At 43.3% G+C, this 26562-nt stretch overlaps 1 protein-coding gene across 4 annotated transcripts in view; it reads left to right on the plus strand.

Moving 5' to 3' along the window:
- Positions 1 to 746: 746 nt before the first annotated feature.
- The window catches only part of LOC311517577 (uncharacterized protein), a 43869-nt gene continuing 18053 nt past the window's right edge, over positions 747 to 26562 (plus strand). For 2 of the 4 annotated variants that reach the window (XM_084622529.1, XM_084622526.1), the window contains exon 1: positions 747 to 842. The gene's annotated coding sequence lies outside the window, so the exon portion shown is untranslated. Of the gene's footprint in view, positions 843 to 22510; positions 22606 to 23068; positions 23131 to 26562 lie in introns of those variants that run through there. The other 2 variants (XM_084622528.1, XM_084622527.1) reach the window with 2 other exon arrangements.

The following is a 26562-nucleotide window of genomic DNA, read 5'->3' on the forward strand; positions in this document are numbered from 1 at the left end:
AAGAACAACTCTAACGTTTTGTTCAGAGTTACAAACACCCTCCATTCCCGAGGTGTTCAGAACTCTAAGGTTCTACTGTATTCTAATTCTGAAAAGGACTGAGATACCTGAACATTACATGGCAATTGGCAGTTTAAGAAAGTCATTGGGACACATTATTAAATACCTCCCAGTAATAGCTTGTTCCGCTCTTATCCTCATCCATTCGCTTTGTTCCACTTCCTCACTCCAACTCCCATGTTTAAAAGATAATACTGCTAAAAGACCAAAAAAGGCCTGTGCAATAACTAGCCTTTGCAGTTTATAGCTAACCCATGTTTTAAAAATCCTCTAAATATTTTCACATAAATCACTGTAGGATTTTGGATCAATAGGTATGCTCTGTGACATTTACAGCATAATGTTTAGCCAAACAGGAAGGTGATAAGATGGAAGATCAAATGTTGCTGAGCATTTATTATTAGGTGGTACTTCACCACTAACTTCCAGTGAAGCAAGCTGTAGTTAGTGTGATTATTCCTTTCATTCCACAAGACCCACTATGCTACGTTTCTTAGAGACTAACCAATTTATCTGAGCATAAGCTTTCCTGAGCTACAGCTCACGAAAGCTTATGCTCAAATAAATTGGTTAGTCTCTAAAGTGCCAAAAGTCCTCCTTTTCTTTTTGCGAATACAGACTAACACGGCTGTTACTCTGAAACCTATGCTACATATGTGAGTCATTCCCGCAAACATCCTGACTTGTATCAGCACTTCCTCATTTAACGCAGGGAGTTGGTTGCAGTACTGCATTCAATTTTCAGCCCTCTTAAGCAAAGTATCAAGAAATTCCAGAGACACGTAAGTTAGTTCTTTTCAATATGAGGGGGGGGGGGGAAACTATCGGTGCTGCATGTGAGACAGGAGCTTAGATTGATCTTTTTACACTGGCTTCAGGAGTGGTGTGTGTCTAGAAAACAGGGAGTGAGAAGTGAAAGTTGTTTCTGTTGTAGGTGGCAATGTGCTGGGGGAGATAAAAAAAACCCCAACATTACAATTTCCAATGTCTTGTAAATGCCATTTGCTTTAGCTTTGAATTGGGGGCTGGAGGGAGTGTGAAAAGTGACTGCTTAAAAACTAATTGTAGAAGAGGAAAACAAATCAAGCCACTAAAAGCATACCGGTGAGAACAAAGGTAGCTCTCATCTGAAGCTAAACGTTATCTACACTATTTGCTCAATTAACTAAATGGCATGCACTTTGTACCCACTTTTCTTGAGCATTGTATTGAATGAGATTTTGGCATCAACTTTGCTGCAAATGTGAAGCTTAGATTAGTTTGCAGAAAGTGAATGCTGGACTCAAACGTGAATACTCACACTGAACACTTGATGCTGCACATTATTTAGCCAGTCTGGGAAGAGAAACTGTAACAAACCAATCTATTAGTCACATCACTAAACACACTTTAAAGGTTCAGATGCAGAGTGTTCCTAATGATCTGCTTGTGTCCAATTCACAGAGTAATTGAGCTCATGCTCAAATAAATTGGTTAGTCTCTAAGGTGCCACAAGTACTCCTTTTCTTTTTGCGAATACAGACTAACACGGCTGTTACTCTGAAAAAAATTCACAGAGTAAGAGTCAACTGCTGAAATTATCCAGCAAATATTGAAAAACAAATAAATCCAAGAAAATCTCAAGCTGCTGACAGACAACTGACTTGCTGAATTATTATTTATTGTTGCTATTGCAGTAACATCTAAGGACCCCAATGAGAGGTTAGGGTCCCATTATACTAAGCAAGTAATAAAGATGGCCTGTGCCCAAAATAGCTCAGGTGCAGTTGCATAAACTATGTAAGTCACAGAGATCAAAGTAGTCAGCGGTGTTTGTTATTTTAGCTAGTGTGAGTGATTTGTACACATCACGACAAAGGCAGGCTTTAGGAGTTATGTAAGACGATAAGTTGTTGGCATTGTGAATTTTCATGGGAGTTTGTATTCAGTACAGTACTTGCAAAAAGAAAAGGAGTACTTGTGGCACCTTAGAGACTAACCAATTTATTTGAGCATAAGCTTTCGTGAGCTACAGTTCACTTCATCGGATGCATACTTTGGAAAGTGTAGAAGACCTTTTTATACACACAAAGCATGAAAAAATACCTCCCCCCACCCCACTCTCCTGCTGGTAATAGCTTATCTAAAGTGATCACTCTCCTTACAATGTGTATGATAATCAAGTTGGGCCATTTCCAGCACAAAGCCAGGTTTTCTCCCCCCCACACACACACACACAAACCCACTCTCCTGTTGGTAATAGCTTATCTATTAGCTTATCTATCTAAACCCCTCCAACACATTATTAAGGATCTACAACCTATCCTGAAGGATGACCCAACACTCTCACAAATCTTGGGAGACAGGCCAGTCCTTGCCTACAGACAGCCCCCCAACCTGAAGCAAATACTCACCAGCAACCACATACCACACAACAGAACCACTAACCCAGGAACCTATCCTTACAACAAAGCCCGTTGCCAACTGTGCCCACATATCTATTCAGGGGACACCATCACAGGGCCTAATAACATCAGCCACACTATCAGAGGCTCGTTCACCTGCACATCCACCAATGTGATATATGCCATCATGTGCCAGCAATGCCCCTCTGCCATTTACATTGGTCAAACTGGACAGTCTCTATGTAAAAGAATAAATGGACACAAATCAGATGTCAAGAATTATAACATTCATAAACCAGTCGGAGAACACTTCAATCTCTCTGGTCACGCGATTACAGACACGAAAGTTGCAATATTACAACAAAAAAACTTCAAATCCAGACTCCAGCGAGAGACTGCTGAATTGGAATTCATTTGCAAATTGGATACAATTGTGAAAGTACAGTGAAACCACATTTAGGTCATAGCATCATAGAATATCAGGGTTGGAAGGGACGTCAGGAGGTCATCTAGTCCAACCCCCTGCTCAAGGTCTGGTCTACACTTGGGAGGGGGGGATAGCGATCTAAGTTACGCAACTTCGGCTACATGAATAGTGTAGCTGAAGTCAACATACTTCGATCTGCTTACTGCAGTGTCTTCACTGCGAGAAGTCGATGGCTGACACTCCCCCGTCGACTCCGTCTGCGCGTCACCCTGGTGGAGTACCAGAGTTGACAGGAGGGTGCTAAGCGGTCGATTTATCGCATCTAGACTAGATGTGATAAATTAACCCCCGCTGGATCGATCGCTGCCCGTCAATCCAGCTGGTAATATAGACAAGCCCTAACATACATCTCAGTCAGTCTGAAACCCAAAGGTCTGCTGCAATTTGCAGTCTGCCTCTTAGCCCCAGTCTACACTACAAATTTATGTTGGTATAACTATGCCGCTCCAGGGTGCTGGAAAATCCACACCTCTGAGCGACGGGGTTACACTGACTGAATTCCCTGGGCAGACAGCACTATGTTGATGGGACGGCTTCTCCCACTGACATAGCTACCGCCTCTTGGGAAGGTGGAGTACCTACGCCGATGGGAGAAGCTCTAGGTAGCATCTTCACTAAGTGCTACAGATGGTGCAGCTGCACCGCTGCAGCGCAGTAAGTGTGGACAAGCTCTTAGTAATATAGTGTATGCAACACAAAAATGCAGGGACTGTTGAAGCTGATCCTCCTCAGGAAGCCAAAGAATATTTTCAAGAAGTAACAGTTGCCTTTTCCACCTAACATTAGGTCATCTAAATGTTTTCAAAATTCAATCAGTCACTTGCAAAGATTCTCCCATCGGTTAGTGATGTTCTAATAGAACATTTCTCAAGTGGATAGTCCTCACCCGGCAATGCAAAGTGTTCCTTCAGTCCTGTGAAAAGTCAAATGCCTTTGCTGAGCTTTCCTCTGATGGCATGAGTGTGCCCCTCTTCAAGGGAGGCCACCCCGAGAAAACTAAGTAACATTCTATTCTTTAAGAGCAGGCCAGCTGGCTCCCACTCTCTCTGTGCTACGTTCACTTCATTTATAGTTGATTTTAAGTCAACAAAAACAAAGCCTTTTAAAAAAAAGATTGTGAAAACTAAAATAAGTTTTATTAGTCACCTCTGAACCTCACTGCGTAACATCCTGCTCTGGTTCCCTCCCCTTCCCTCTTTCGTTGCAGAAATCATACCCAATGTAAGTCGGCTCTAATGACCTGCACAAACTCTCACCAGAAGTAACATTGCTTCTGCACTTGTTTTTTTCCTCCTTAAATATTTGCTCTCCTCTTTTGCTCCATTACCATCTGCCCCTCTCCCTGTTTGATTCCCAGCCCCACATCTGCTTTAGTCCCTAAGGGTTTGGCTACGCTTGCAAGTTAGAGCGCATTAAATCAGCCCTGGGCACCCTAACTCCCGACCCGTCCACACTGGCAAGGCACTTAGAGTGCCTGGGCTCTGCAGTTGGAGAGCCCCTGGTACTCCACCTCCACGAGAAGCATAGAGCTTGCTGCGCCTTGGCTGAAATGCCCGGGTGTCAGTGTGGACAACGTGTTGCATTACTGCGCTCTGATTGGCCTCTGGAAATGTCCCATAATCCCCTGAAGTCAAGTGGCCACCCTTGTCATTGTTTTGAACTCGGCTGCCGGCATGCAGATATCCCCTTTCAAAGCTCTGTTTCTGACAGCCAGCATGCTTATCTGCTCCAGGAAAAAGCAATCATTACTGTGGAATGCTGCTGCTGAGAGTGTGTGTGTGAGAGAGAGGTGTGTGGGGGGGTCTGCTGCTGTCTGAATTTACAAGACAGCATGCTGACACACTCTCTGCCCCCCAAAACACACTGTCTCTCCCCACACATACACACAACACACTCCCTGTCATACTCCACTGCTCACCCCATTTGAAAAGCACGCTGCAGCCACTTGCACACTGGGATAGCTACCACAATGCACTGCTCTTTGTGGCATTGCAAGAGCTGCTAATGTAGCCACACCAGTGCGTTTGCAGCTGACAGTGTAAACACACAGCAACATTTTCCCTGCTACAGTCTCTGAAGGCCGGTTTAACTCCCAGCGCTCTACATCTGCAAGTGTAGCCAAGCCCTAAGGACCAGAATCTAATACCCTTACTCATGCTAATTATCAGCTTATTGCATGAGTAGTCACAGTTAGGTCTATGGGTCTATTTTTGCTTCTCAGGGTGAGTAAGGGTATCAGAATCCGGGCCTCGGGCTTTCATTAGGACTTTAGAAAGAAGCTCTGAAAACATTTTGTTCCTAGTATATACGATTATTTGAAAAAAAAAATTAACTGGTTTCTCTCCCTCTCTTTTTTTGCTGAACTTATTTCATGACATTAGCTCCCTGTAAATAGGAAATGCCTTCCCTTCCAGTACAGTGACAGCAATCCGTGTAGGCAGCTTTCGCTGTCATTCATGGGAGTTAAAGAATAATCTTCCTACAAAAGCATGGGAAAAGATATCAGACAGTTGGTGACTAACATACAGATGGCAATGGAGCAATTTCGTTTGGTTGGGCAAGTTTTGGAGGACAATAAAATTAGTACTTGAGTAGACATTTCATGGACATAGTGCAAGTTCAGTGGTAAAGAAGCATAGTGAATTCTGATGTGTATTATTGGATTTTGTGGGAGCGAAGGTCAGCCAGTTATCAGTACATCACTCCCTCCAGAGCATTTCAAGGCAGATCAAAATCCCTAGTAGGCAATTATTGGTCAAGTTTTTACACAGTATCTATTAATAATGATGATAGTGCCCCTGCCTGCTTGTCCTTTACTCAATTCTGTTTATTAGTGTGTGTAATAGTCACATAAACTTTTATGTACACACACTATGCATTTATAATATAGTCACACACAGTCCTGCTAACATTTACATACAAGTAATTTTACTCACATAGATAATCCCACTGCTGCAATTAATTACATCTTTGCACGTTCTTCATTTAAATAGGCTAAATTCAAGCTACAGGATTCTAATTTCTTTGTGAACATAAATGTTTGCAGGATCAGGCCTCAGGAAGAGTAAGGTGTATCAGTGTAAAGGAAAAGGAGCCACTGTGATTTACAGATTACCTACATACAATGAAACAAATGTAAATTAATTTAAATCTGACACCTCCAATTTTGCAATTTTTTAAAATCATTGTAAGCACTCAACACATGACAGCCTGAGAAGCAGAGATATCATCTAGCTATTTCAAGAAAGGAAGGGCAGAGGCAACTTCACTGCATATATTCTAAAAGAAATTATTCACTGGAGAAAACAGTGAGCCAAACTGTTCTCTGGTACATCCATGTAGGACCATTAACTTCAGTGGCCTGGAGCAGAATTTAGTCCACAGTCAGTATGAAGGGTAAAAATGAAAAAGAACCACTTTTCTAATTGCAAACTCTTAACACAGAGAGAGAAGTTTTCTAGAGAAGCCTAAGTAAAGGCTAAACCAGGAATTGCTCCCACTAGCCCAGTGGTTCTCAACTCTGGTCCACCACTTGTTCAGGGAAAGCCCCTGGCGGCCCAGGCCAGTTTGTTTACCTGCGGCATCTGCAGGTTCGGCCGATCGCGGCTCCCACTGGCCACGGTTCGCTGTTCCAGACCAACAGGGGCTGCGGGAGGGGCAGCCAGCACATCCCTCGGCCTGCGCCGCTTTCCACAACCCCCATTGGCCTGAGGCGGCGAACCGTGGCCAGTGGGAGCCACAATCGGCTGAACCTGCGGACGCCACAGGTAAACAAACCAGCCCGGCGCGCCAGGGGCTTTCCCTGAACAAGTGGTGGACCAGAGTTGAGAACCACTACACTAGCCCATTTTCACTCCCTCAAGACCTTGATATATCATCTCTGTTCCACTGAGTCAGTGAGCTGCCCACCCCAATAAGATTAATAGGAGGAAGGAAGTTCATACTTCTAAGTCATTCGTTCAGGCTGCCTGATGATGCAAGGTAAAAACACTGCATCAGTTACACTCATTCATATTTGGAACATTATTTTGCACAACCATGAGGGCTAGAAACTTCCTATTTTTTAAATTAAATCTTAGATACTACAACCTTATAATATGCCTAGCACACTCCAAATACCATCAAGATGCACAGGCCTTTGACAAACCCGCTCTATAGATTATTATGCCTGGGAGTGTTTTGGCTTCCTCTAGCCCAAAAAGTTTAAAGGCATACTGGCTAGAAGAGGCAGAGTCATCTACAAACAGCTCCAGACATGAAGGATCTGCTTCTGGTTTCATGTCTATTTAACTATGCAAATTCTTATAAGGAATGTGATTCAGTGAAGATTAGTCATAGATTTTCTAAGAGTCTTCTAGCTCAAAATAATTTCAAACCCCCTCCCCCCGAAAAAAGCATCTTTTAGAGTACAAACCCTGTACACACCACAATTTTTAACTGAGTTTGTAACAAATTAGCGGCATAGTTGGCGCTAAACATAATTTGTGTCCACACAACAAGGCTGTAACTTGGTTAGTAACCATAGCAGCTAATAGTGCATCCCTCTTGCCACAGCCATAGGGTGGCACATAAGGTATGGCTACACTGCACACTCCTCTTGGCAGCACGTAGAGCGTATACGCTACATGCCTCCCGAGCACGGGTATCAATAGCAACGGCAATGGTGAGGCCTGGCTTAGGTGAGCAGTGTAGACGCTCCAGAACCTTAGGGTACTTACCCTACATGGTTCTCTAGATGCCCAAGCAGTGCCTCCCCCCCCCCGCAACACTGTTATTTTTAGCGTCCTGACTCGAGCAGAGGAAGACTCCGGTAGCTCCCCGCTTCCGCTCCTTTGCCCGCTGCCAGAGCTTTTCACTGACAAGTGTAACTACACACCGCAGTGTGGACACAGCCTGCTTTTCACTGTGGCGTGTAGCTATACTCCCTACATTCTGCCACAAGTGGTATGCAGTATAGATGTACCCAGAGTGGTCTTACTGTCACTGGGTCAGCATGCTCTTGGTTAAGTATACTGTGGGTAGATGGGGGGTTTGCTTTGAGGACAGGTGCTGTGGCCATGCCTCTAACCAATTTGGCTAGTCCTCTGCTTTCCCAGATCTCCGTGCAGCTGGAAATCCCACAGTGCTTCACCCCACACACTGCTGGTGTCATTCTACATCTCTGTCCTCTGGACACGCTGCTCCCTGCTGCAGCGCTGTGGGAAAGCTGCCCATGCTTCATATTCATGCACAGTAGGAATTGCAGTTTGGCAGCATAGTAGATTTGCACACAAGCTTGTGACAGCAGAAAAGCTGCTATTTGGACACAAACAGAACCATGTTACTTGTAGTTGGTTAAGATGACCATGCCTCCAATGAGTTACACTTTGTAGTTGCACTTGCAATGTGGATTTATACTGATCCAAAGCAGAGCTGAGCAACACCCACACTGCAGGCATCAGCACCACTCACAAATATGAAAATATGTGTCACCGAGCTGTGTGGAACTCAGTGGTTTCACTTTGCAGGGATTCACTTGGGCATTTTATTCAGTTTCAGTCCATGCGATTTCACACACAGAGTTTCACTTCGGATTGAAACTCACAAGTCATAAGACTAACTCAGCTGAAGCCACAAACCTATATCTTTAAACAAGTTCAAAGCTAAACTGTAATCTGACCTCCTTTGGTTTGAAACAGAGTTTGTTTGACTGAAAGGCTCATGAATCTTAGCTAATCTTGTAATAAATCTCATGTTATTATTCAAGTTTGTAATGAAACCCGAAACAAGGTAAATTGCACACAGGTCTCTATACCAGCGTTGTTAAGTTTGGCTTACTGGGGCCAAAGATCCTCTGTATTGTTTTGTTTATTTTCTCTTCCAATTCCTCATGACCAGCAGCTGGCAAGATTCTGAATAATGGGCTGGAAGAGGAAGGGGGTCTCAATGCACAAACAGGGAAAAGCAAGAAGTTGTTTAGCTGTGGAGTCCAGATCCATTTCCCAGCTAAACCTTTCTCAAAGAAGGATTATAATCTTTTAATCTACCCTGTGTGTTCAGGCTGTGGATTTCTGCAAATTAACAAGGTTTCTGCATTTCTCTCTCAATCCACTGCACCATATGATGGGACTTCTGAACCAATGTACTGCTTCTATAAAAATGAACTTGCTCTCTGGGCACAGTTACTGACTGGATGGAGAAATTAGATGCTGCTGTTTCTGGGATATGTTTGAGCTGTGGCTGAGGAGCTTCTTGCTAGCATGTCTGACAACACTGAGTCCTTTGTCTGCTATTTTGCTTTAGGAGGAGTAGCCAGTTCTCCTGCTCCACCCTGACCAACTCTTTCTGGAACCTTTCTTTTTTAGGGGTAGATTTTAGGGATTTGTTTTGTTTTACCCCCCAAGGCTAAAGATGCTCATACAAACTCTCAAATTCAGTCTAGAGCGGGCAGTTGGACTATTTTTTCATTGTGAGAGTTCCACAGGAAAAAAAAAGACAATGTAAAATTGGTATGCTCCCAAGCCACAGGTGCTAATCTGAAAGTTGTTCTGCTTATTTTGTTCCAGTTGTGCTGAACTTCATCACCCCAAACAGTGTTGCTCTTCCCTTCTCCCCAATGTACACTACCATCTGAGGTGGACTACATCCATTTGTAGCTAGGAGGGCAGGGCACAGCGCAGCCTTCATCAGAGTAAGAATTAGTTTTGTGATTTTTTTGTTTTCTAAGACTCAAGGCAGCAGAAGGGACTTCACTGCCCTGCTGTGTAAATTCCTCAGCTTGAACAACAGTTGGAACTGCTCTCAGGATGTTATTCTAGAATCTTCTTTTGAGAGCAGGTAGCTGCCACTTGGTGCTTCCAAAGAGTAAAACAAGGATGCAGCTTGGTGTAGTGGAGAGGGAGGCAGACAGGGTGGGTTCTATTCCCACCTGTGCTGCCACTGAGCTGCTATAGGACCTAAGGCAAGCCACATTACCTCTCTGTGCTTCCATTTTGGTCATGGCTATTTAAAATGTATGCTCTTTGGGACCCAGATTATCTCCAACTAGGTGTTTGGGGCCCTCTTGGGCTGGACCATTGTATAGTCTCAGCTAGGGACTCTACACTCTACCATACTACAAACACAAAACAATAAAACATTCATTGTTCAGAAGTGTCTTCATGAGCCATGGAGTCATTCCTAGCAGAAAAGCCCTGAGCAGTATCCAGAGTAGAGGGTAACGAGGGGACTGTTGTGCTAGAAGCAATGACACCTACCGCTCCAGGTAAAACACAGCTGTGCTTGGTCTCCAGTATGTTCCCACATGCCTGTTGTATACATTTCTATAGAATATATGTGCAAAAGTGCTCACATAACCCAGCTGTCGGTGTCTAACATTAAACAGTGTTGAACAAGGTTTGGTATACAGGGACCTCAGCCTGCTTAGCACTATGGCAAACACACTATTAATTTTTTTAGCCCTTTATTAAAGATACAGAAAAGAAGGAAAGACAGGTAAAGCATTTGAAATGTAAAGTGTTAGATACGGCTTCCATTTTAACAACACCCCTGTTCCCCTTCCCTTTAGCTGGAGAGAGTCTTTAGAAAGAACCCTCCCCCATTTGTTTGTCAGTCTTTTAGATGGTACTAAAGATACTAATAACTGTCCACATTGGGAAAAAAGAGAAGAAGTTAGTTAGATGGGCTGGGCTCAGGCTGTCAGTGTTGCTATCCAATTCCATTGTTGCAAAATATGCAGTTTTGGGCAGCTAAGCTAGACTCGTGTTAGAGAGATAGGAAAGAAATATGGTGGGAAAGGATAGACGCAGGAAAGAATCAAATGCCAAATGATGTTCGGTATTTAACTGAAGCTGGTGACATCACTGGATCCCTTTCTGTAGCCTGATCTGGTTGGGACATCTCTCAGGATCAGGGTCCCAGAAGACAGTTGGTGTGGCAGCCATGACAGTGAAGCTCACTCTAGTAGCCTATTTTTCACCTCAAAATCTCTTTAATGACACAAAAAAGGAGCAGTGGTGGAATGTCCATCCCCTCATTATTTTGTCCACCAATTAGACCAATTTCTGACACACCACTTTTGGTTCATTGATAGGGCCCTACCAAATTCACGGTCCATTCTGGTCAATTTCATGCTCATAGGATTTAAAAAATCACAAATGTCATGATTTCAGCTATTTAAATGAGAAATTTCACCGTGTTGTAATTGTAGGGGTCCTGACCCAAAAAGGAGTTGTGGGGGTGCTATACCAATAAAATAAAAACCAGCAGGATCTTATTAAAGGGGAAAAGACAAAATGCCACATTCATTGTGAATACAGAAAGAATCATAGTAAGCAGTTAGTTATAGCTATAATATTCCATTCAATTTCATATTTATTCACATATTCATTCATACACACACACACACACACACACAGGTTCTGCAAGGTTGTTATCATAGTTACCAGCCTTAGAGTTGCTCATGCCAAGCCACTGGCCAGGTGGCCTGGACATGAGGAGGGAGCAGGGCCTTGTTAGATGCTCATCTGATGCTCCTGGAAGTTGGTTTGCAGAATCAGACCCCAAAGTTCTCACTTTCTAGAGTCCATTTTTATAGGAATTTCTTCCTATGCCAGTCTATGGGAATTGCTTCATCATGCTGTTGCTGAATCAATCAGCAGATGGTCTCAAGTTGCAGTGGGGGAGGTTTAGGTTGGACATTAGGAAAAACTTTTTCACTAGGAGGGTGGTGAAACACTGGAATGCATTACCTAGGGAGGTGGTGGAATCTCCTTCCTTAGAAGTTTTTAAGGTCAGGCTTGACAAAGCCCTGGCTGGGATGATTTAATTAGGGATTGGTCCTGCTTTGAGCAGGGGGTTGGACTAGATGGCCTCCTGAGGTCCCTTCCAACCCTGATATTCTATGATTCTATGAAATCCTGACGGCTCCGTGCTGCCAGATTCTTTGGTTCTTTGGTGTTCTTTGGTTCTCCCATCCTGCAGGCTGTTGGGTGGATTCCAGCCTGCCCTCCGGGGGTCGTCTGGTTATTTCCACTTGACGCCTTCTTCAGCTGATGGACACTGGATTCTTAGGCTGGCACCTCCCTGATCATTAAGTTATTATCCACACCAAGCATCCATCCACATACATCCTCTATCTCTATTTTAATCACAATTGTTAATACAACAAAAGGGCGGGGAGTCTCTGGGTGCTGTTTCTGTTGTTACAGAGTATTGCTTTGAGTCTCTCTCTGTGTGAGTGGTTGTTGTTACAAAGAATTGCTTTGAGAACAGACTCTGTCTTAGAAATATACTAACACAATTAGCAGCTTGCAAGTTTCACACATAGAGGGAGAGAAACAGTACCAAAAACCAAGAGACCTCTTAATTAGTAATACCCTGGAATTTAAACTATGGGGAATCAAACTCATTTGTGATTTCAATACAGAACTTCTTTAATATGATCCAACGGAGGGGCGGGGGAGGGGGGGTTGGAAAGTTATTGTAGTGGGGTGGTTGTGGTACTACTACCACCCTTACTTCTGCACTGGTGGCAATGCTGCCTTCAGAGCTGGGCAGCAGGAGAGCGGCAGCTGTTGGCCGGGAGCCCAGCTCTGAAGGCAGAGCTGCCGCCAGCAGCAGCGCAGAAGTAAGGGTGGCATGGTATGGTAAGGTTTGGTATTGCCACCCTTACTTCTGTGCTGCTGCTTGCAGAGCTGGGCCCTCAGTCAGCAGCCACCACCCTCCGGCTGCCCAGCTCTGAAGGCAGCACAGAAATAAGGTTGGCAAGACTGTGATCCCCCACCCCCTAAAATAACCTTGTGACCACCCCTGCAACTCCCTTTTGGGACAGGACCCCCCAGTTTGAAAAATGCTGATCTCCCCTGTGAAATCTATATAGTATAGGGTAAAAGCACATAAGACCAGAGTTCATGGGGGGGGGGAGAGACCAGATTTCACGGTTTGTGATGCGTTTTTCATGGCCGTGAATTTGGTAGGGCCCTATTCATTGATTTCCACTCCCCTTGTTTACCAATAATAATTTTAACACCGTCCTTGAAGTATATCAATAGGCCTTTTGTTTTAGCTTATTCAGTCTGTCTCCCTTTTGCAACTTTTCTCATCAACATTTATTATAAGATATCACAATCTATGAACTGACGCTCACTTTTTACAGGTTTCAGAGTAACAGCCGTGTTAGTCTGTATTCGCAAAAAGAAAAGGAGGACTTGTGGCACCTTAGAGACTAACCAATTTATTAGAGCATAAGCTTTCGTGAGCTACAGCTCACTTCCTCAGATGCATATCGTGGAAACTGCAGCAGGCTTTATATATACACAGAGAATATGAAACAATACCTATTCCCACCCCACTGTCCTGCTGGTAATAGCTTATCTAAAGTGATTTCCAGCACAAATCCAGGTTTTCTCACCCTCCACCCCCCCACACAAATTCACTCTCCTGCTGGTGATAGCCCATCCAAAGTGACAACTCTTTACACAATGTGCATGACAATCAAGCTGGGCTATTTCCTGCATAAATCCAGGTTCTCACATCCCCCCCACCCCCATACACACACAAACTCACTCTCCTGCTGGTAATAGCTCATCCAAACTGACCACTCTTCAAGTTAAAATCCAAGTTAAACCAGAACATCTGGGGGGGGGGGGGTAGGAAAAAACAAGAGGAAACAGGCTACCTTGCATAATGACTTAGCCACTCCCAGTCTCTATTTAAGCCTAAATTAATAGTATCCAATTTGCAAATGAATTCCAATTCAGCAGTTTCTCGCTGGAGTCTGGATTTGTAGTTTTTTTGTTTTAAGATAGCGACCTTCATGTCTGTGATTGCGTGACCAGAGAGATTGAAGTGTTCTCCGACTGGTTTATGAATGTTATAATTCTTGACATCTGATTTGTGTCCATTTATTCTTTTACGTAGAGACTGTCCAGTTTGACCAATGTACATGGCAGAGGGGCATTGCTGGCACATGATGGCATATATCACATTGGTGGATGTGCAGGTGAACGAGCCTCTGATAGTGTGGCTGATGTTATTAGGCCCTGTGATGGTGTCCCCTGAATAGATATGTGGGCACAGTTGGCAACGGGCTTTGTTGCAAGGATAAGTTCCTGGGTTAGTGGTTCTGTTGTGTGGTATGTGGTTGTTGGTGAGTATTTGCTTCAGGTTGCGGGGCTGTCTGTAGGCAAGGACTGGCCTGTCTCCCAAGATTTGTGAGAGTGTTGGGTCATCCTTTAGGATAGGTTGTAGATCCTTAATAATGCGTTGGAGGGGTTTTAGTTGGGGGCTGAAGGTGACGGCTAGTGGCGTTCTGTTATTTTCTTTGTTAGGCCTGTCCTGTAGTAGGTAACTTCTGGGAACTCTTCTGGCTCTATCAATCTGTTTCTTTACTTCTGCAGGTGGGTATTGTAGTTGTAAGAAAGCTTGACAGAGATCTTGTAGGTGTTTGTCTCTGTCTGAGGGGTTGGAGCAAATGCGGTTGTATTGCAGAGCTTGGCTGTAGACGATGGATCGTGTGGTGTGGTCAGGGTGAAAGCTGGAGGCATGCAGGTAGGAATAGCGGTCAGTAGGTTTCCGGTATAGGGTGGTGTTTATGTGACCATTGTTTATTAGCACTGTAGTGTCCAGGAAGTGGATCTCTTGTGTGGACTGGACCAGGCTGAGGTTGGTGGTGGGATGGAAATTGTTGAAATCATGGTGGAATTCCTCAAGGGCTTCTTTTCCATGGGTCCAGATGATGAAGATGTCATCAATATAGCGCAAGTAGAGTAGGGGCTTTAGGGGACGAGAGCTGAGGAAGCGTTGTTCTAAATCAGCCATAAAAATGTTGGCATACTGTGGGGCCATGCGGGTACCCATAGCAGTGCCGCTGATCTGAGCCATTTACAAAACACTTTGAGAATTTGTTGTGGTAGGATAAAGCAAGCCCAAAGGTCAGAGCCGGCAAACCAACCAAGGCAAGGCATTTTGTCGGTACTTCCAACATGAAACTAAAACATTAGGATTCCTAACATGATCTGATATTTCTACTAATCCTAACAGAAGAAAATCCAGAACAAATAAGAGGTAACATTTACATTCATTACAGAAGAGATTTTTCATCCTCTCAGGAATTATACACTGGGGTACAAATTCAGCAAAACATTTAAGACCGTCTCTATTCATCAAAGCTTTTAAACCCTTGTTTAACTTTAAACACATGCGTGAGTCCCATTAACATCAGTGGGATAACATATGCTTAAAGCTAAGCGCAGGCTAAAGTGCTTTGCTGAATGGGCATGGACTGCTGAATTAGGGCTTGAATGAGGCTTCCATACTATAAAACAAAATAAAAGTAAAACAAAGGCATGTTTTAATAAACATATCTATCAGAAAACTACTGCTAGCAAACTGCAGTTGCTTGGACGATGTGGATTTATATCCTCTTTAGTTCAGCCATTTGGCTCCCATCTGTTTCATGTTACCCTGCGGTTAGTTTAAAATCTTTGTGGGTTTTGTGGTGATGACGGCTATGTCAGGGAAGGGAGGCGCTGTTATTCCGTCTTCTACATACTGCTCCTTTAAACAGAGTCTTTCTGACTCAAGAAGGGCAGCTGCCATTTTCTGTGTTACATTTCAGATGCGGAACATTACAGAGAGAGTCAGTGGTCTCTCACTCACTCACATACGCACGGAGGGCCAGACCCTCAGCCGATATAAGTCAGTGTAGTTCTGTCCATTGGAAGAGGTCAGTGAAGTGTCACCAATGGATACCAGCTGAGGACCTGATTTGGATGGGTTAGATTGTTCTCTCTTTGCTTAATCTGAAATAGAAGTAATCTAGAATGGGGAGTAAAAAAACCCACATTATTTGTGCCAATTGTTCCTGCTTCATGCCTCTTTGGTAACTCACAGCAGGAGTAAAGCCAGCTTAACCTGCTACCCAGGAATTCCTCCTGTGAAGGGGAAATCCCTGACTGGTATAGAACCGCTGTATCAGCTCCACCCCTCGTTTGTAGCCTGGGATAAAGGAAGCATGTTGGGGAGCGGCTAGCAGAACTACTACATCAGCTCCACACTTTACTCACATGTGTAGTCTGGGATATAGAAAGCGTGCTGGGGAGTGGAGGGGCATGCCTGGAGTGTCGTGGCATGCCAACTATGCTTGGCTTTTAGCAGCCAAGGGTAGGTTAGAGCATCCTGGGGGCTGCTCTAGTTTATACCAGTGATCAGTACAATCCCTGGCTGGCCCCAGAATCTAGGAGGCCCCAGAGACGATACAGAGACATTTACCCTCACCCCAAGATATAGCCCAGAACTGGGGTCAGTATCTTTCAACTCAGGTCCCCACTTCAGCGCTATCTTGAACGGCTCATTTTGTCTCATCTTTCATCCGCCTCCATCATTTTCCCTTGAACAGGTTTTTTTTAATTATTATTATGATTTTATTTAAACACAACATGGAAGAGGTGAAAGAAAGGGCAGCGTGCAGTAGTATTAGGTTCGATCCTTTAAGTTGTCACGTTTCATGCAAGACCCCAGGCCACTCGTGAATTTGACAGAAAGCCTTGTATCCCAGTATAACAACGTAGTAGGGAAGGATCTAAGGACCACAGCAGTAGCAACCAGGCATGATACTGGGAAGAGGAATCCCAATTTGAACTGCATATGTGAGAGCAATACAGTAGTTTTGTTTGTGGTGGAGACTTACACAGTGAGGAGAGGAGCTGGTTGCCTAGTTTTGGAAGCGGCTGTGTTGAGAGGTCTGTACCAGTCAACTGTTTCCTTCAGATTCTACAGCTGTATTTTTGTGACTGTTTTCTATAAATCTTGTCATATTGCACTTCATATAAGTGACATGTTAGCCAGTGCCCAGGACACAGCAGGAATCAAAGCACCAGTGATTAGTGATCTGCAGTATGTGTAGGCAAAGTGTCTTCGGCATTTTTCGTGAATCCTCTTAATTTTGTGAACCCTTTGAATTTTGTTATCTTGGGGTGGAAACTGTTTTATTGTGATGCTCAGATCTATATATACTTCCCCGTGACGTCAGTTATGAAATACTTAATCCATGTGAAAACCACCTCCTTTATTACTACTCACAGTCACTTGGAATGTCTATTGATTTCTTTGTTAGAAAGATGCTAAGGGCTCTAACAACTAGACAGACCGCTCAATTCACCCAACAGTGATGCAGCCTGCCCAAAATGACAGATGGTAGCCAGTTAATTCTTGTGTAGACTTGTTCTCTGTTGAGGATGTAAAGTGAAGAATCTTATCCAGTTAATATGAGTACTTTGAGATCCTTGGATGGAAAACATTTCATCATAGCAAAATGCTTTTCAAACTTCCACCCCTCTGAAATAGATAGGCATATCCTCATTGTATAGGTAGGGAAACTGAGGCACTGAAAGTTTAAGTGACTTACTCATGATCACAAAGAAGACTGCCCCATCTCTTCCAATTCCCCAAATGAAACGACAAAGCAAGTTTTAAGCAGGCAGAATCTAATTACCCTATAAAATGTTGGTCAAGATCCTGGGTCGAGGCATTCTAAGCCTTGTGAAACTCGACACTGCTTTTAACTGCTGGAGCAAGTCGTAAACCAAAGAAACAATTTCCCAAAAACTATCGTGAAGTTTTTTCAGTCACAATTTTTCATTAAAGTTTCTAATTTTGGTAATGTTCAGTCAGCTCTATTAGGCCTTGATTCAGCCAAGCGCTTGGCATGGCTTTAATTACCACAATAGTCAAGACTTCAGTTTTTCACCCCATCCAAAACAGCTTAGTTTCAGCAGCACCATGCTAGCATCCAGCTGTAGTTTTGAATCAGAGATAAATGTGACTCCTAATGCCATTACCACTTCCTACAGTGCCCTGGGTTCATGTAGGAGGAAAAGGGGGTTCTTTTCACCACCTTGTCCCTGCCTTCAATCCATGCCCTGTGAAGACCTCTCCAATCACTAACAAGACTTTGCTGAGGAATTCTGCCAAGTTCGTGGCCTGGGATGGCATGGTCACATTGATCAATCACCCCTTCTGGTTACAGTGATGCTATTGTCCTGCCACAAGCCGTCTCTATCCCTAAAAACATAGGGCAAGACAAAAAAAGCTGCTTTCCTGGCACACTGCTGCTGCAGGCACAACTGGATATCACACCTTTTAGTGCTATAAGAAGTGGTCTAGGCATCCCCTGAATACTTCTACTAATACAAGTTGAACCTAGTATTATAACAGTGTGTGGGCTTCTCTCAAGTAGAGGCTACTAACAGTGCTAAATACTGTAATGATTCTTTGAGATTACCAAATCTATTTCACCGAGGATTAAAGCCATTCTTGAAGCCCCTACCCCATACCACCTCTTAGTTTATTTGCCTGTTAGTTCACAATGGAGTTAAATCGTTAAGTTAGATGCTACTATAGTAGAAGAGTGGCAAAACAAGCAAACAGGGATAATTTTCATGGACTCAGTACAACCTATTTGCAATTATCAGTTATCCAGCTTGATTTTAGCATGTACGCTTACATAGCATTTGTCATCCGAAAGTATCCCAAATTGCTTTACAAGATTAAACTAATACACTGTGCAAACTACAGAGTAGTACTGAAATACAAGTTATGAATGACATATGGGTACTTACTATGAAACCTTCCATATAAAGGGCAGACAGGGTTTTGCCCAAAGAACTTCATAAAAACTGGTTACAGCAATTGCACCTGGACCATTATTTCTATGGGTTTTTATGGGTCTTTTGCCTGGATAGACAATTTCAAAGAAGCTAGCTCTGGAGGACATTGGTTATGGTTGAATCTCTTAGACAAGGTGAATTTAAAAAAAAAATTAACATAAAAATCAAATTTTAAATCAGATTTTTAAAAATTTAAATATATTTAAAATTAAATTGGAAATTGACAACCTATGTTAAGGTCTAAACTTATTATAATCTATTAAGATCATTACATTAGAAAAATAATTTAAACAGTACATGTTTGCTGCCAAAGTTTTAAACAAAGTCAAACCACTAAATTGGTGGAAGTCATTTGCTAAACTCCTAGAACCAGAGTTTGTTAAAGTGCTAAATCAGCTTTTGACAGTAGTGCCCTCTTCTGCACACACAGAGAGATTATTTCCTTCATTTCAGTTCAATGACTAGTTAATTCAAAGTTTAAAAATAAATTGGGAGTTGAAAAAACAGGAGAGTTTGCTTTTGACTTCCAATCTCTGAATAAAAGGAACCATCAGTTGCATACACACAAAATGGGAAATGACTGCCTAGGAAGGAGTACTGCAGAAAGGGATCTGGGGGTCATAGTGGATCACACGCTAAATATGAGTCAAGAGTGTAACACTGTTGCAAAAAAAGCAAACATCTGTCTGGGATGCATTAGCAGGAGTGTTGTAAGCAAGACATGAGCAGTAATTCTTCCTCTCTACCCTTCACTAATTAGGCCTGGAGTATTGTGTCCAGTTCTGGGCGCCACATTTCAGGAAAGATGTGGACAAATTGGAGACAGTCTAGAGAAGAGCAACACAAATGTTTAAAGGTCTAGAAAACATGACCTATGGGGGAAGATTGAAAAAAATCGGGTTTGTTTAGTCTGGAAAAGAGAAGACTGAGAGGGGACATGATAACAGTTTTCAAGTACATAAAAGGTTGCTCCAAGGAGGAGGGTGAAAAATTGTTCTCCTTAACCTCTGAGTTTAGGACAAGAAGCAAGGGCGGTTTAGGTTGGACATTAGGAAAAACTTCCTAACTGTCAGGGTGGTTAAGCCCTGGAAAAAATTGCCTAGGGAGGTTGTGGAATCTCCATCACTGGAGATTTTTAAGAGCAGGTTGGACAAACACCTGTCAGGGATGATCTAGATAATATTTAGTCGTGTCATGAGTGCAGGGGACTAGACTAGATGACCTTGAGAGGTCCCTTCCAGGCCTATGATTCTATGTGAGAGGGTGAGAACTACTAGTTCTAACATCTTGAAGGACATGGTGATCAGAAACAATTGGTTCCGTTCACTAACTGCAGATAATATCTCCTTTGTTTAATAAATCAGTTAATTTTAAATGGAAAACATGTTTCGATAATCTTTTTTCTCAGGTATCCATGACTTTTAAGTTACTGGTAGGTCAATAAAAAAAAGAAGAAGAAGAAGAAATCCCTAAACTTGAAATGCTGGTTTTGTGCATTTTTAATCGAATTTAAATTTCCATCCGAACAGAACTTGACCAAAATCACAGGTTAAAAATTAATAACCTAGTGAATCAGAAATGCATCATTCATCATTTTCTAACATAATAAAAATATAAAAATTAAGAATCGGAATAAATTTAGCTAAGATACATAATTGCTTAAATAAATGTGTGTATAGTATAGTGTATCCTCTTGGTTATCAAAACTCAAAGTTCATGTAGAGGCTATATTCAGCTGCAGATCAACAAGTTTTAATGGTTACCAATTAGTAAGAATGAACCTTTCTTTAGGAAAATAACTAAATGTGCAAATGCAAAATACAATTGAAATCAAGGTTTCCTGCTAGCTGATTTTAATCATGATTAAAGTAGGTGATTTAAATTGCTCCACCCTGTTCTTGGAGTAGTTCCTTTGTGTTGTACAGCAGCTGGGCAAAAAGGGAATCAAGACCCAGGCTTACCTGAGCTAGGCCTCATTTATTATGAGAGCCATTGAACATTGGTCTGTGGGGTTTCCCAGCCAAGAGTGCCCTGGAGGGTTTTCTAGATTAGGAAAAAGGGTGGAGGTTAGGGTGGCATTAGCTGACCCAGTTTAGCCAACCCAGACCTTTGTGTACCCTCAGGGCTACCTAAGATAGATCTCAACTAGCTAAATTGAAATGAAATGTGTTGACCTGCAACTATGATGGATAAAATGTAAAAGTCAGGTTGCAGTTAGCAGCTAATTACTGTAAAACTAACCCCAGCCTAACGTTGGCCTCTTCTTCTAGTGTAGACACATCCTAATGTGCAGAAAGGCTGTTGTGTCTACTTTAAGATTTTTCAGACCCAATGGCTGCAGCTCCAGCTGTGCCAGTGGAGGGTGCTGTGTACACAGGACTCCGTTGTTGGTTTTGTTTTGTTCTTGAAACCACCATGTTGCCTGTGCTGACTTGGATCTGCTCTAGAGCACACAGTGATTAAACACACCTTGAACTTGGTCTAGCCATCTGCTTCCACTGGTGCTGCCCCGCTGTAGGCAAAGCAAAGGGTCAGAAAGGAAGTGGTTTTCTTGCTACAGGGCTGAATATAGCAGAGTCTTACTAGAGTTTCTCCAAGTTGAATTGCATGTGTACAATTAGGCTATTGTTCATTTTCTGTGTCCAGGATAACAGGACTTTGTGAATAAAACTAGGCTAGGAGAAAAGACACGGGGAATGTGTGTGACTAATTGCTCCTCAAAAAGGAAACTAGCCCACTGCAAATCCCCCAAATTGCCTACCCTCTTGGCAAAAGGAGCAATAATAATTTGTCTCTGCTTTGTTTTTGCGGAAGGAAGCTCAGGATTTCCCCCTTCTCATGATATTGGAACTTGGTTGCAGTTCAAGGGAGTGAAAATCTCCAGAGGAGCATGGCACACTTCCTCCCAGACATTATGAAACTGAATGGATATCAAAAAAAAAAAGAGCTAACAAAACATTCCATTGCCTAGACTTTGGTCAGCTTGAAAGTAGTCTCTCATGACTTTGATAAATAAAGTTTCCCTTCCACTTCCTGGAAAATTCCCAGAGAATTTTCCCTTGTGACCATGTTTTTTTTTTTTTTTAAATAGTAAGATATGGATTTCAGAGTACAAGGGTGGTTTCCCCCTTCCCACCTCAGTCCCCCTTTGTGTGTCTGGATTGGTGACATTTGTTGAGGGGATTTTGTAGTCCAGCAGCTAATTTTAGCATCAGCCTGACTGAAAACTTACATTTGAATGAATTAAATAAATAAACAGTATTTATTAATTAACAGAAAATGTAAAGAGCCAGTCTTCAATCACGGCACCTCAAGAAATCCGCAAGCTAATTACAATAATTAGAAGCTGACAATCTGACATTTTTAAAAAGCTGAAGCTGAATAGAAATGCTCACAATTGGGATTAATTGGTTATACAGGTATTGTGTTTAGAGGCATCTGTTGCACTTGCTTGGGGTTTGATTCTGCTCTGTCACACTCATGTAACTCTGGAGTAATTCCATTGACTTCAGTGCAGCTACTCCAGACTTACACTGCTGTGACTGAAGATATTTATCCCTAAGTGAATAAAAGGTTTAAAATGAACATGATGTGGGCACAAAATTTGACTCCTCCACTTGATTTCCCTACAAGGTTTTGCACTATCCATGTAATTCCCTTTGCAGGATGTGGTGACTTCACCAGAACACCCCCACCCCCTCAAATACTTTGTTTTTCTTCAGTTAATTTCTCTAGGCAACACACACAAATATTAGTGTCAATATAGCTCAACTTTACAACAACAAATCATTGCACACACCAGATAGAGAAAGATATACAAGTGAGGAAAATAACCTAATTCATAAAAAGTTTTAAAAAGTTGTCATCAAATGTGAACAAAAGAGGATTTAAAAAAAATAAAGATACCTCAGCTGTGTGCTTGTCACCTTCAGATGTACAAAATATGGCTCTTATTATGGAAGCACTTAAGCAGATGTGTAACTGGACTCATGCTGGTAGTTCTGTTCACGTCAATGGGGATATTCAGGTCAGTAAAGTATAAGGTATGTGGTGAAATGTTTATAGAATCTGGACCTTCAGTAATTTAGTGGTACAGCACTTAACTAAACCCAAGATCAAAACACTCCTGAGCTCTGGGATCCAGATCTCAGGGCCGGCTCTAGGCACCAGCAAAACAAGCAGGTGCTTGGGGCAGCACATTTCTAGGGGCGGCATTCCGGCGCCGGCCATAGCACCCCTAGAAAAGTGCCCCCCCCAGCTCGCCTCCACCTGCTCCCCGAGTGCCCTGCCGCCATTCTGCTTCTCCCCCCTCCCGCCCAGGCTTGCTGCGGGCGAAACAACTGTTTGGCCCGGCAAGCCTGGGAGGGAGGAAGGAGAAGCCGAGCGGCGGCACACTCGGGGGAGGTGGCGGCGGTGGAGCAGAGCGGTTCCTCTACCCCCCCCCCCACCTCTGCTCCGCCTACTCCCCTGAAGGCGCTGCCTCTCCCTCTCCTGAGAGGGAGGGGGGAAGAAGCGGAGCGGCGGCGTGTTCAGGGGAGCAGGCGGAGCGGAGGTGAGCTGGGGGGGAGGCGCAGGAAGCAATGGAGGGAAGGGGAAAATGTGGCATGCCCGGGGGAAGTGGGGGGGGGGGCCGGGGATTTGGGGAAGGGGTTGGGAAGGGGCGGAGCTGGGGGCAGGGAGGCACGAAAAAAAAGCGGGGGCAGCCGAAAATGGTTTTGCTTGGGGCGGCAAAAATCCTAGAGCCGGCCCTGGCAGATCTAAAACTGACAGCTGGCCTCTATTGCTATAGTAAGCTTTTTGGAGACCCAACCCTTACTCTCATGCACCTCCCACACCTTACGTGTGTGACTGAATTAAATTATTGCACACAGGAGCAGCCAACCTAGGTGACAGAAATACCACTAGGACAAACTATAGTTACTGGAAAAAACTGAGTGTCTCAGGAGATATTCAAGATTACAAGAAAGCATATGGTAACAGACCAGGGTAGAGCTAAGAACCTCCAGTTCAGGCATCCTGGTTCAGTTTTCATCTGTGCCAACTTGAAGAGCCAGCTACTGTCAGTCATGTCACTTATTTTAGATAATTAAAAGTGGGTCAAAACCTATGAGAGGCGTTTTTGAAATGCCTTTGGATTACTTTGGATGATCAATCTCTATATGTCTTTAACACAGAAATGCTAGAAGTCAGACACTCTTGAATGAAAAAGATATCAAATGGATTTGAAGCTGAGCTGGTAACTCCCTCCCTACTCCCATATGGCCTACTGTGGTTACCCATTTCTTACAGCAAGAAACTCATGACAGGGGGAAAAGAAATGCTGCAAGTACACACACACTTTGAAAGGAGAAGGCTACGCTTCTCCAATATGCCTAATTTTCAGAGGTGTTCAGCTCTCAGTTCCCACTGACATTGATCAGAACTGTGAGAACCCAGCACCTCTTAGAAATCAACCCACTTTTTAACTTTAGTCACCCCGATTTGAAAATCTTGGCTTAAGGGTTAAATCTCTAAGGCCTTGATCCCACAAATATACACGTATGTGCTTAAATTTTATATATGTAAGTATTCCTTTTGAACTCCATGGGGCTCCCAACATCCATTAAGTTAAGTACATGGATAAGTCCATATTATGTAATTGATATTGTTTTAAAGAAATTCCATACTGATTTAGACAGAAGTATCTTCCTAAAACAAAAACAACCTATCCATAACATGAGATAGCCCTTAATTCCACACTAATGCACCTTACACTGGTTACTACATGATGCTGCTAACTGACCAGCAGCTCATTGCATTGTTTTAGAGAACTTCTTAGAACCCTGTAAATACATTTTAAGCTGCAGCTGCTTTTGAAACCAGTCAGTCACACCCATACCAATTCCACCAATCAGCATTTATCCCTGCTCACATTAATACAACTCGCAGTCTAGTCCTGGGAGATTTCTGGTTCAGTTTTCAGAGCCGTGAGCTTTTCAGATAAAAATGAAAACCACTTCAACGATCTTCCTTGCTATTCATTTCATTCCTCCAGTACCCAAAGGAGTTTGGAAATGACAGGGCAGGGGCAGCAGAAACTTTCAGGGGAAGAAAAGGGAATCAGAAGAAAAACAAAGTTCCTTTCTGGCTGTCAGAGAGAGACCACAATAAGGAACAAAATCTTCTTCTGACTTCCTTTAAAGTTTCACAAAAGGGCAGGAGACCATCACGTCACTAGCCTCAGGAAATAAGTCTAGTCCTACAGGCACAAAGCAACGCATGGACAGAACGTGTTTCTTGGGATTCTGTTTCATAGAATCATAGAATCATAGAATATCAGGGTTGGAAGGGACCTCAGGAGGTCATCTAGTCCAACCCCCTGCTCAAAGCAGGACCAATCCCCAATTAAATCATCCCAGCCAGGGCTTTGTCAAGCCTGACCTTAAAAACTTCTAAGGAAGGAGATTCTACCACCTCCCTAGGTAACGCATTCCAGTGTTTCACCACTCTCCTAGTGAAAAAGTTTTTCCTAATATCTAACCTAAACCTCCCCCACTGCAACTTGAGACCATTACTCCTTGTCCTGTCATCTTCTACCACTGAGAATAGTCTAGAACCATCCTCTTTGGAATCACCTCTCAGGTAGTTGAAAGCAGCTATCAAATCCCCCCTCATTCTTCTCTTCTGCAGACTAAACAATCCCAGTTCCCTCAACCTCTCCTCATGAGTCATGTGTTCCAGACCCCTAATCATTTTTGTTGCCCTTTGCTGGACTCTCTCTAATTTTTCCACATCCTCCTTGTAGTGTGGGGCCCAAAACTGGACACAGTACTCCAGATGAGGCCTCACCAATGTCGAATAGAGGGGAACGATCACGTCCCTCGATCTGCTGGCTATGCCCCTACTTATACATCCCAAAATGCCATTGGCCTTCTTGGCAACAAGGGCACACTGTTGATTCATATCCAGCTTCTCGCCCACTTTCACTCCTAGGTCCTTTTCCGCAGAACTGCTGCCTAGCCATTCAGTCCCTAGTCTGTAGCGGTGCATTGGATTCTTCAGTCCTAAGTTTGTAGGAAGGGTTTTCAGTACTCTCCATGGGATATTAAGGACTCTGGGCTTTCAGAAACCCCGAATAATTGACTTCAGGAGAAATACACCAATCGTGTTTAATGACACCCTAACCTGTCACAGAAAGGCAGTCACCAAGTCACAAGCAGTTTCTCCCTGCAGGTCTGAAGAGAAGGTGGCCCCTGCTCATCTTTCTGCAATGGATTGGAGAAGCAGGGAGTTATTTACTAAAGTGTAACTGCTGCATCTGGTGCACATGTGCTATGAACAAATCCCATTTTAAAATATGGGATGTAAACATTCTGTAGAATGGAGGGCTTGTGAGAGGCATGGGATTGATTGTCCTGGAGACTGAAGTCCAGAAGAGGTTCACCACAGGCAGCCGCAGTGCAAGCTTCTTCATGTACTCTTATACCAGCGTGCCTCAAACCTTCCCTAGAAGGACCTTCACAGGAGTTCAGGCTCCATTCCCATTCAGGCATTTGTCTCCAACCCGAGATCAGCCACACTGGTGGCGCTTGAAGTGGATTTCATGGCCCACTGAAAACTGGACTCAAACCAACCATTTCATAAAGACCACTAACCAGCCATAAGATTGTAACAGCTTTTGGTCGCTACAAACCAGGGCTGGCTTCTAACCATTTGTGTAGCAGTGAGAAGTAACATCCTTATCAGTTCCCTGAGCCATCAAGAGCCTCTCCATTTTTCAGACACAGCCAGAGACAATATTACATCTATTAATATGATGAAACTTTATTCAGAAATCAAAGAGCAAGACCAGGAGAGTCCCTGTGAATTTGCTTCCTCCTCTCTTTTGTCTGATGCTCCCAGACTTTGTTACTTTGATGGCAAACTGCGAGGTTCACCTATTTTACCTAGCTTTATAGAAGCTGTGTGTGGAGAGGTGGAATACAGGTTGTGGGAAGGGAAAAAA

This window comes from Lepidochelys olivacea (assembly GCF_965140295.1).
Source record: "Lepidochelys olivacea isolate rLepOli2 genome assembly, chromosome: 1".
NCBI lineage: Eukaryota > Metazoa > Chordata > Testudines > Cheloniidae > Lepidochelys > Lepidochelys olivacea.